We start from the raw sequence: 7,097 nt of genomic DNA on the forward strand, positions 1-7,097 counted from the left end.
TTAGCTTCAGCATCAGTCTTTCCAATGAATATTCAGGGTCAATTGATTTCCTTTAGAATTGACTGGTTTGATCTTGCTGTCCAAGGGACTCTCAAGAGTCTTCTCCAGCATCACTGTTCAAAAGCATTGATTCTTTGGTGCTCAGCCTTTTTTCATCTTAGTCTTAATGAATGTTCTTTCAATACATTGGCTCCATACTTGGAGAATATGCTGGGGAAGAATTGCAATGTGCCAGCTTTTTACTCCTGGGACAGCCATCTGCTGCTGCCCTCGGATGCTCTGACTTGGGCAGTCAGGGTAGCTGCCAGTTATTAGGGCCCTACTACACCCAAGTGCAAACATTTCATTCTCCATACTTTGCTGGTATTTCTCACAGTGACCCCCTAAGGTAGGCTTTATTACCTCCATTTTATAAATGTGGAAACTAAGATCCAAGCAGACTAGTGTTTTGCCTAAAGCATCACTGCTAATAAGTGACAGAATCAAGGATCCAAATCTTGACCTGTTTAATCTCTCAAGTCCCAACACTTTTCATCATGCTTGGTAGGTCACTCCACTTGTTTTAACTGTAGTATAAAAAACAAGGGGAAAAGAAAAGAAGGCCATGCAGTTGGGCTGGATTGGTAGTTCTCAGCTCTGGCTGCATGTTGGACTCTGCTGGGAAGACTGAGAAAGAACATGGAAGCACAGCCCGACTACTGCCAGGGATTCCAGTTCAGGTCCTAACATGTTAACACTCCCCAGTGATTCTAAAGGGCAAGTGGGTTGAGAACCCCTAGTCTACACCAATGCTTTGCAAATTGGAACTGCATTCAGTCCACTTGGGTCTGTGTTAAAATGCAAATTCTGATCCACCAGGTCTGCGTGTGCCTGAGATGCTATACTTCTAACAAGCTCCCGGGTGGTGCTGATGCTGTGGGTCCATGGACCACACTTTGAATAGTCAGCGTCTGAACCATCTCTAGGTCTCTGTCCCCTTCTAACGTGTTGTGACTGTAGAGAAAGAAGTTCTAAAGCACAGGCGTTCTGTTCTGTTTCCACCAAGCTTCCTGCATCTCTATATCTTGTCATCGCCATCTGTATTTCTGTTGATGGTCAAAATATGTCAAGGCTAAATGCCAACATGATGGACCGTGGGCCATGGTGAGTTCAGGCAAGTTACTTAATCTCTCTGCGTCCTAATTTCCTCAACTCCAAATTGAGGATAGTAAACCTTTATTGCATTGGGACATGGGGAGGATTAAATGGGTTAATATAGACCAAGCACTTTGTACCAACAGGTGCGCAACAAATGGCAACTGCTGTTGCCTTGGTGGACTTTCCAGGCTGACCTAATCTGATAGAGCTCCCTGTGAGTCAGGGGAACCCTGATCTCTGTCCTCTGCACAAAGCAGAGTTCGCCTTTGATCTCAGTGTCAGGGGACCTGGTGACGTAAGCCATCTCAAGGCGCAGGACTTTTGGACCAGTGTCCTTGCCTAGAGAATGACGGGCTTCCTCCCTTCTCAGGACTGTTTGATTATCTCCCCATCTCTGTTCCCTACCTACCTGTGGAAATTCCCTGGGGGTTTTTGTTATTAAAAACAGAGAAGGTTAGCTCTTAAGGTATGGGTTCTTAAGTGCTGCTCTGAGACTAATCGTTAGGAGTAATTTATTCAGTCAGTATTATACATGCCCAGGTGCCGGGGATACCAGGGACAAACAAACCCTTCACAGTCTCTTTCACCTTAGAATTTGTCAAGAGGGTGGGGGCAGATGTTGAACAAATACAATATCCATTTGCCACTGTGGAAAGTGGGGTGAAGGGAAAGAACAAGGCTTCCTGGAGAGAAAATACTGCCAAGTTTGTAGCACCATCAATTTTGACTTAAAAGCCTTGTGATTGCCTGTGTGTAGACTAGGCTAGAGCAGGACAGGAGGGAGGCAGGCCAAGCTGTTAGGAGTCTGACAGTGGTCCGGGCCCAGGTGGTGGCAGTGGAGCCGGAAGAATGGAATCACAACTAGGGGCAAATTCAAGAACCTGCCTTCTGATGCAGGGGACAAGGGTTCCATCCCTGGTCGAGGAACTAATACCACATGCCGAGGGGCAACTACTGAGTCCCTTAGCCACAACTAGAGAGCCTGTGTGCTCTTGAGCCCTGCTCTGCAACAAGAGAAGCCCTCAGGTCGCAAGGAAGATACAGCACAGCCAAAATAAAAATAAATCACCACCGTGATTCCGGTGGTGGAATCACAACTAGGGGCAAATTTCTTTCATTTGTCTTGAGTATCATAAAATGTCAGTTTGTAGATTGAATAGTTTTATAGTTTTTTCCCGTTTGTTCAATACAGATTGGGGCTCAGCTGGTAAAGAATCTGCCTGCAATGCAGGAGACCTGGGTTTAATCCCTGAGTTGGGAAGATCTCCTGAAGGGAAAGGCTCCCCACTCCAGTATTCTGGCCTGGAGAATTCCATGGGCTGTATAGTCCAGGGGGTCACGAAGAGTTGGACACGACTGTGTGACTTTCACATTCAATACAGAAGACACCATGTTATCACCATGGAAAATTCTCACTCGTTTTTTTTTTTTTTAGGTCAGTGACTTCCCTTCTGTATGTCTCTATTCATCTATTCATTCTGTAAAATAGTGGTAGTGGTAGCAGGTGTTGGTATCAGCAGGGTCTGACATTCTTTCTTGCCCTGTCTTTTGGAGACTCCAAGACAAATGTATTCACAAATAAGAATTTTTTAAAAGGTTTTATTTTGGCTGTGCTGTATCTTCCTTGCGACCTGAGGGCTTCTCTTGTTGCAGAGCAGGGCTCAAGAGCACACAGGCTCTCTAGTTGCAGCTAAAGGACTCAGTAGTTGCCCCTCAGCATGTGGTATTAGTTCCTTGACCAGGGATGGAACCCTTGTCCCCTGCATCAGAAGGCAGGTTCTTGACCACTGGACCACCAGAAAAGTCCTCACAAATTATAAGCTTCAAATGAGGAGCAGAAGCAGAAAGTTTAATACTGAGGGCAGTTAGATTTCCTATTCTTGAAGAACTCCTGGCTCCCTTTCTTCGGGGTCAGCACAGGTCAGTGAAATTATAATCATACTTCAAACAGAGAATGCATGAGTCAGGAAAAGTCAAGGCCACAGGCCCCTCAAGCCAGAACTAAAAAGCAAAGCTGATTTCAACACCCAAGTCCCATGCCTGGCTCTAAACCGTGGGAACCGAGAAGCAGCTAGAGCATGACTCACCTGCTAACTCTGAATGACGCACGCTGGATCAATTATCCCTGAACCATGGCATCCAGAGCCCTGCTGGAATGACCTACACACCTCAACTTTAATTTTAAGTAGCTCAGCTGTCTCAGGAAATTAGTACTAGAGCAAAAACATTTAGAAAATGAAACTTCACGTGTTGCAGAGAGGTCACCTCGTGGACCTAAGGTCACACTGCCAGCTACTTGGCAAGCCCTGGGAGCCTAAAGTCAGGGACAAGGAGAATTTCCTTGGAATGGTATTTTACAGGAAGTGCAGGACTCTGCTGCTGAGACAAGTTCAGTTCAGTTGCTCAGTCATGTCTGACTCTGCGACCCCATGGACCGCAGCACTCCAGTATTCCCTGTCCAGCACCTGGAGCTTGCCCAGACTCATGTCCATTGAGTCGGTGATACCATCCAACCATCTCATCCTCTCTAGTCCCCTTTTCCTTCTGCCTTCAATCTTTCATAGCACTGGGTCTTTTCCAGTGAGTCAGCTCTTCCCATCAGGTGGCCAAAGTATTGGAGTTTCAGCTTCAGCATCAGTCCTTCAGTGAATATTCAGGACTGATTTCCTTTAGGATGGACTGGTTGGATCTCCTTGCAGTCCGAGGGACTCTCAAGAGTCTTCTCCAACACCACAGTTCAAAAGCATCAATTCTTCAGTGCTCAGTTTTCTTTATAGTCCAACTCTCACATTCATATATGACTACTGGAAAAACCATAGCGTTGACTAGACAGACCTTTGTCAGCAAAGTAATGTCTCTGCTTTTTAATAAGCTCTCTAGGTTGGTCATAGCTTTTCTTCCAGGGAGCAAGCATCTTTTAATTTCATGGCTGCAATCACCATCTGCAGTGATTTTGGAGCCCAAGGAAATAAAGGCTGGTACTGTTTCCATTGTTTCCCCATCTATTTCCCATGAAGTGATGGGACTCGACGCCATGATTTTTGTTTTTCAAATGCTGAGTTTTAAACCAGCTTTTTCACTCTCCTCTTTCACTTTCATTAAGAGGCTCTATACTTCCTCTTCTCTTTCTGCCATAAGGGTGGTATCATCTGCATATCTGTGGTTATTGATATTTCTCCCGGCAATCTTGATTCCAGCTTGTGCTTCATCCAGCCTGGCATTTCACTTGATGTATTCTGCATAGAAATAAGCAGGGTGATAATATACAGCCTTGATGTATTGCTTTCCCAATTTGGAACCAGTCTGTTGTTCCGTGTTAAAACTGTTGCTTCCTGACCTGCATACAGATTTCTCAGGAGGCGGATAAGGTGGTCTGGTATTCCTATCTGTTTCAGAATTTTCCACAGTTTGTTGTTATCCACACAGTCAAAGGCTTTGGCAGAATCAATAAAGCAGATGTTTTTCTGGAATTCTCTTGCTTTTTCTATGATCCAGCAAATATTGGCCATTTAATCTCTGGTTCCTCTGCCTTTGCTAAATCCAGCTTGAATATCTGAAAGTTCATGGTTGACAAACTGTCGAAGCCAGGCTTGGAGAATTTGGGGCATTACTTTACTAGTGTGTGAGATGAGTGCAATTGTGTGGTAGTTTGAACATTCTTTGGCATTGCCCTTGTTTGGGATGAGACAAAGTGCACACTAAGACAAATGCCTGTGTGCTAAGTCACTCAGTCGTGTCCGACTCTCTGTGACCCCATGGACTGTAGCCTACCAGGCTACATGAGATTCTCCAGGCAAGAATACTGGAGTGGGTTGTGGTGCCCTCTTCCCGACCCAGGGATCGAACCTGCGTTTATATGTCTCCTACATTGGAAGGCAGGTTCTTTACCACCAGTGCCACGTGGGAAACCCCGCTGTTTGAAGGTGGAGTTTCAGCTTCTACTTAGGTGTGTTCCATGGCCTCTTCTCAATATTCCCATGATTTGCACTGGACGGTTTGCTGTGAGGACACCATCTTCTCAATCCTTTAAATCTTAAGAATCCAGGGAAACCAAGGCTAGTTCCTCCTCTCGGAAAAGTTAGGAACCTGTGATCTCAATTGGTTAGTTTAAAAACAATTTTTTAAAAAAACAGAGAATAATGTTAACACTAATATAACACATACCAGGTCCCTGTATCCCAGAATTAATGAGTATTAACATTTTCTTCAAGGTATATTAGAATCTTTTTTTTTTTCTTTAGAATGGCTCAGGCACTGTAAGATATAGGCTGAATCTACCATCTTGCTCGATTAGCCAGATTTCTTTCAAATTAGAATACAGAACTAGCCTGGGGAAGAGAAAGTTTGTTTTTTTTTTAATATGGTACATAGGTGGATCATGAGATGAGTCTTGACAAATGCTTGTCACTGTGTTTTTTTAAAAAATTAATTAACTAACTTTTGGCTGTGCCGGGTCTGTCTTGCTGTGTTCAGGCTTTCTCTAGCTGTGGCGAGCAGGGGCTACTCTCTAGCTGTGTGCTCGGGCTTCTCGTTGCGGTGGCTTCTCTTGCTGCAGAGCAGAGGCAGGGGCTTCAGTAGTTGTATCACGTGGGCTTATTAGTTGTGGCTCGAGGTCCTTAGAGCCTGTAGACTTTAGTAGTTGTGTCACGAGGACTCAGTAGTCCTGGCACATGGGCTTAGCTGCTCCGCAGCATGTGGGATCTTCCCAGACCGGGGAGCTGTGCCACCAGGGAAATCCTATCACATACTTTAAATTGCATTTTACAACTGGAACTAAAAGGAAAGATTTTAATTTACATCATGTTTCACTATTTTTCACTTCCTCTTAAAACAGGGAACAACCTGGGGATTTTCGTTTGTTTTCTGGCAGAAAATGGTTAAGTTTAAAAAAAAGTTGGAGAATAAAAGTTAAGTTCACAGATATCCAGTGACAGAGACTAAGGAGAGTTAGAAAACTACGGAAAATAAAAGCTCAGTTTTGTTGCCTACGACTTTATTTTCATTTTCATTCTAGACAGTGTCTGAATGGGGAGTCAGGAAGCCTGAATTCTGTGCTCCCGCTAGTGCACTGTATGACTGCTGGCCCATCCCTTGACCTTTTGATGCTGATCATCTAACATTTTATGCTTTTGCGGCGACTTGATTCCACTGTCTGCTCCCTTACTGTCTTTTGTTTATAGTTTTACCCTCTGGTACTTCCTTGACCAGTTGGTCCTGATTTCCCCCATCACATATAACAAGAAGGGTGAGCTATGGGCACCACAGGATGCTGGTGAGCTTGGCTAGTTTCTGTACAAAACACATTGCCTGGGTGTCACGTTTGCACCAGGCAGCCATTCCTGGACCAGCTCCACCCTGAGGGTCAAAGTCTGCCTGCTCCTGGATCTTAGTCTCACCTCCAGGCAGCCCTGTGTACCGGCTTGAAATATGACTTTTTCCATGACGAGAACTGTGGCTTTCATTCTTTACTCGACCTGTTATAAGCCTGTCCTTTGATTCGTGGTACTGCTTTTTTTTTTTTTTTTTTTTTGGTTGGAGGGGGCTTCCCACGTGGGTGCTAAAGAGCCTGCCTACCAATGCAAGAGAAATTAGAGCTGCGAGTTTGATCCCTGGGTCATGAAGATCCCTTGGAGGAGGGGGATGGCAACCCACTCCAATATTCTTGCCTGGAGAATCCCATGGACAGAGGAGCTTGGCGGGCTACAGTTCAGAGCGTCCCACAGTCAAATGCTACCGAACTGACAGCACGCACACGTGTACACATACTACTTTTCACCTTTATGTGAAGAACAGTCTTGAAGGTAAGTTACTTTAGCAAATTTCTTAACTGCTAAACTATTCCCTGGCTAAAAACTCAGCCCTGCAACTCACCTGAAATATGAAGTAAGTCTAAAGCCATCACTCCCACCTGGCACTTCTCTGATGCCGTCGGGCCACTAAGGGAAGCAGTCCATCCTTGT

The sequence above is a fragment of the Oryx dammah genome, unplaced genomic scaffold (assembly GCF_014754425.2).
Source record: "Oryx dammah isolate SB20612 unplaced genomic scaffold, SCBI_Odam_1.1 HiC_scaffold_2, whole genome shotgun sequence".
In the NCBI taxonomy this organism is placed as follows: domain Eukaryota; kingdom Metazoa; phylum Chordata; class Mammalia; order Artiodactyla; family Bovidae; genus Oryx; species Oryx dammah.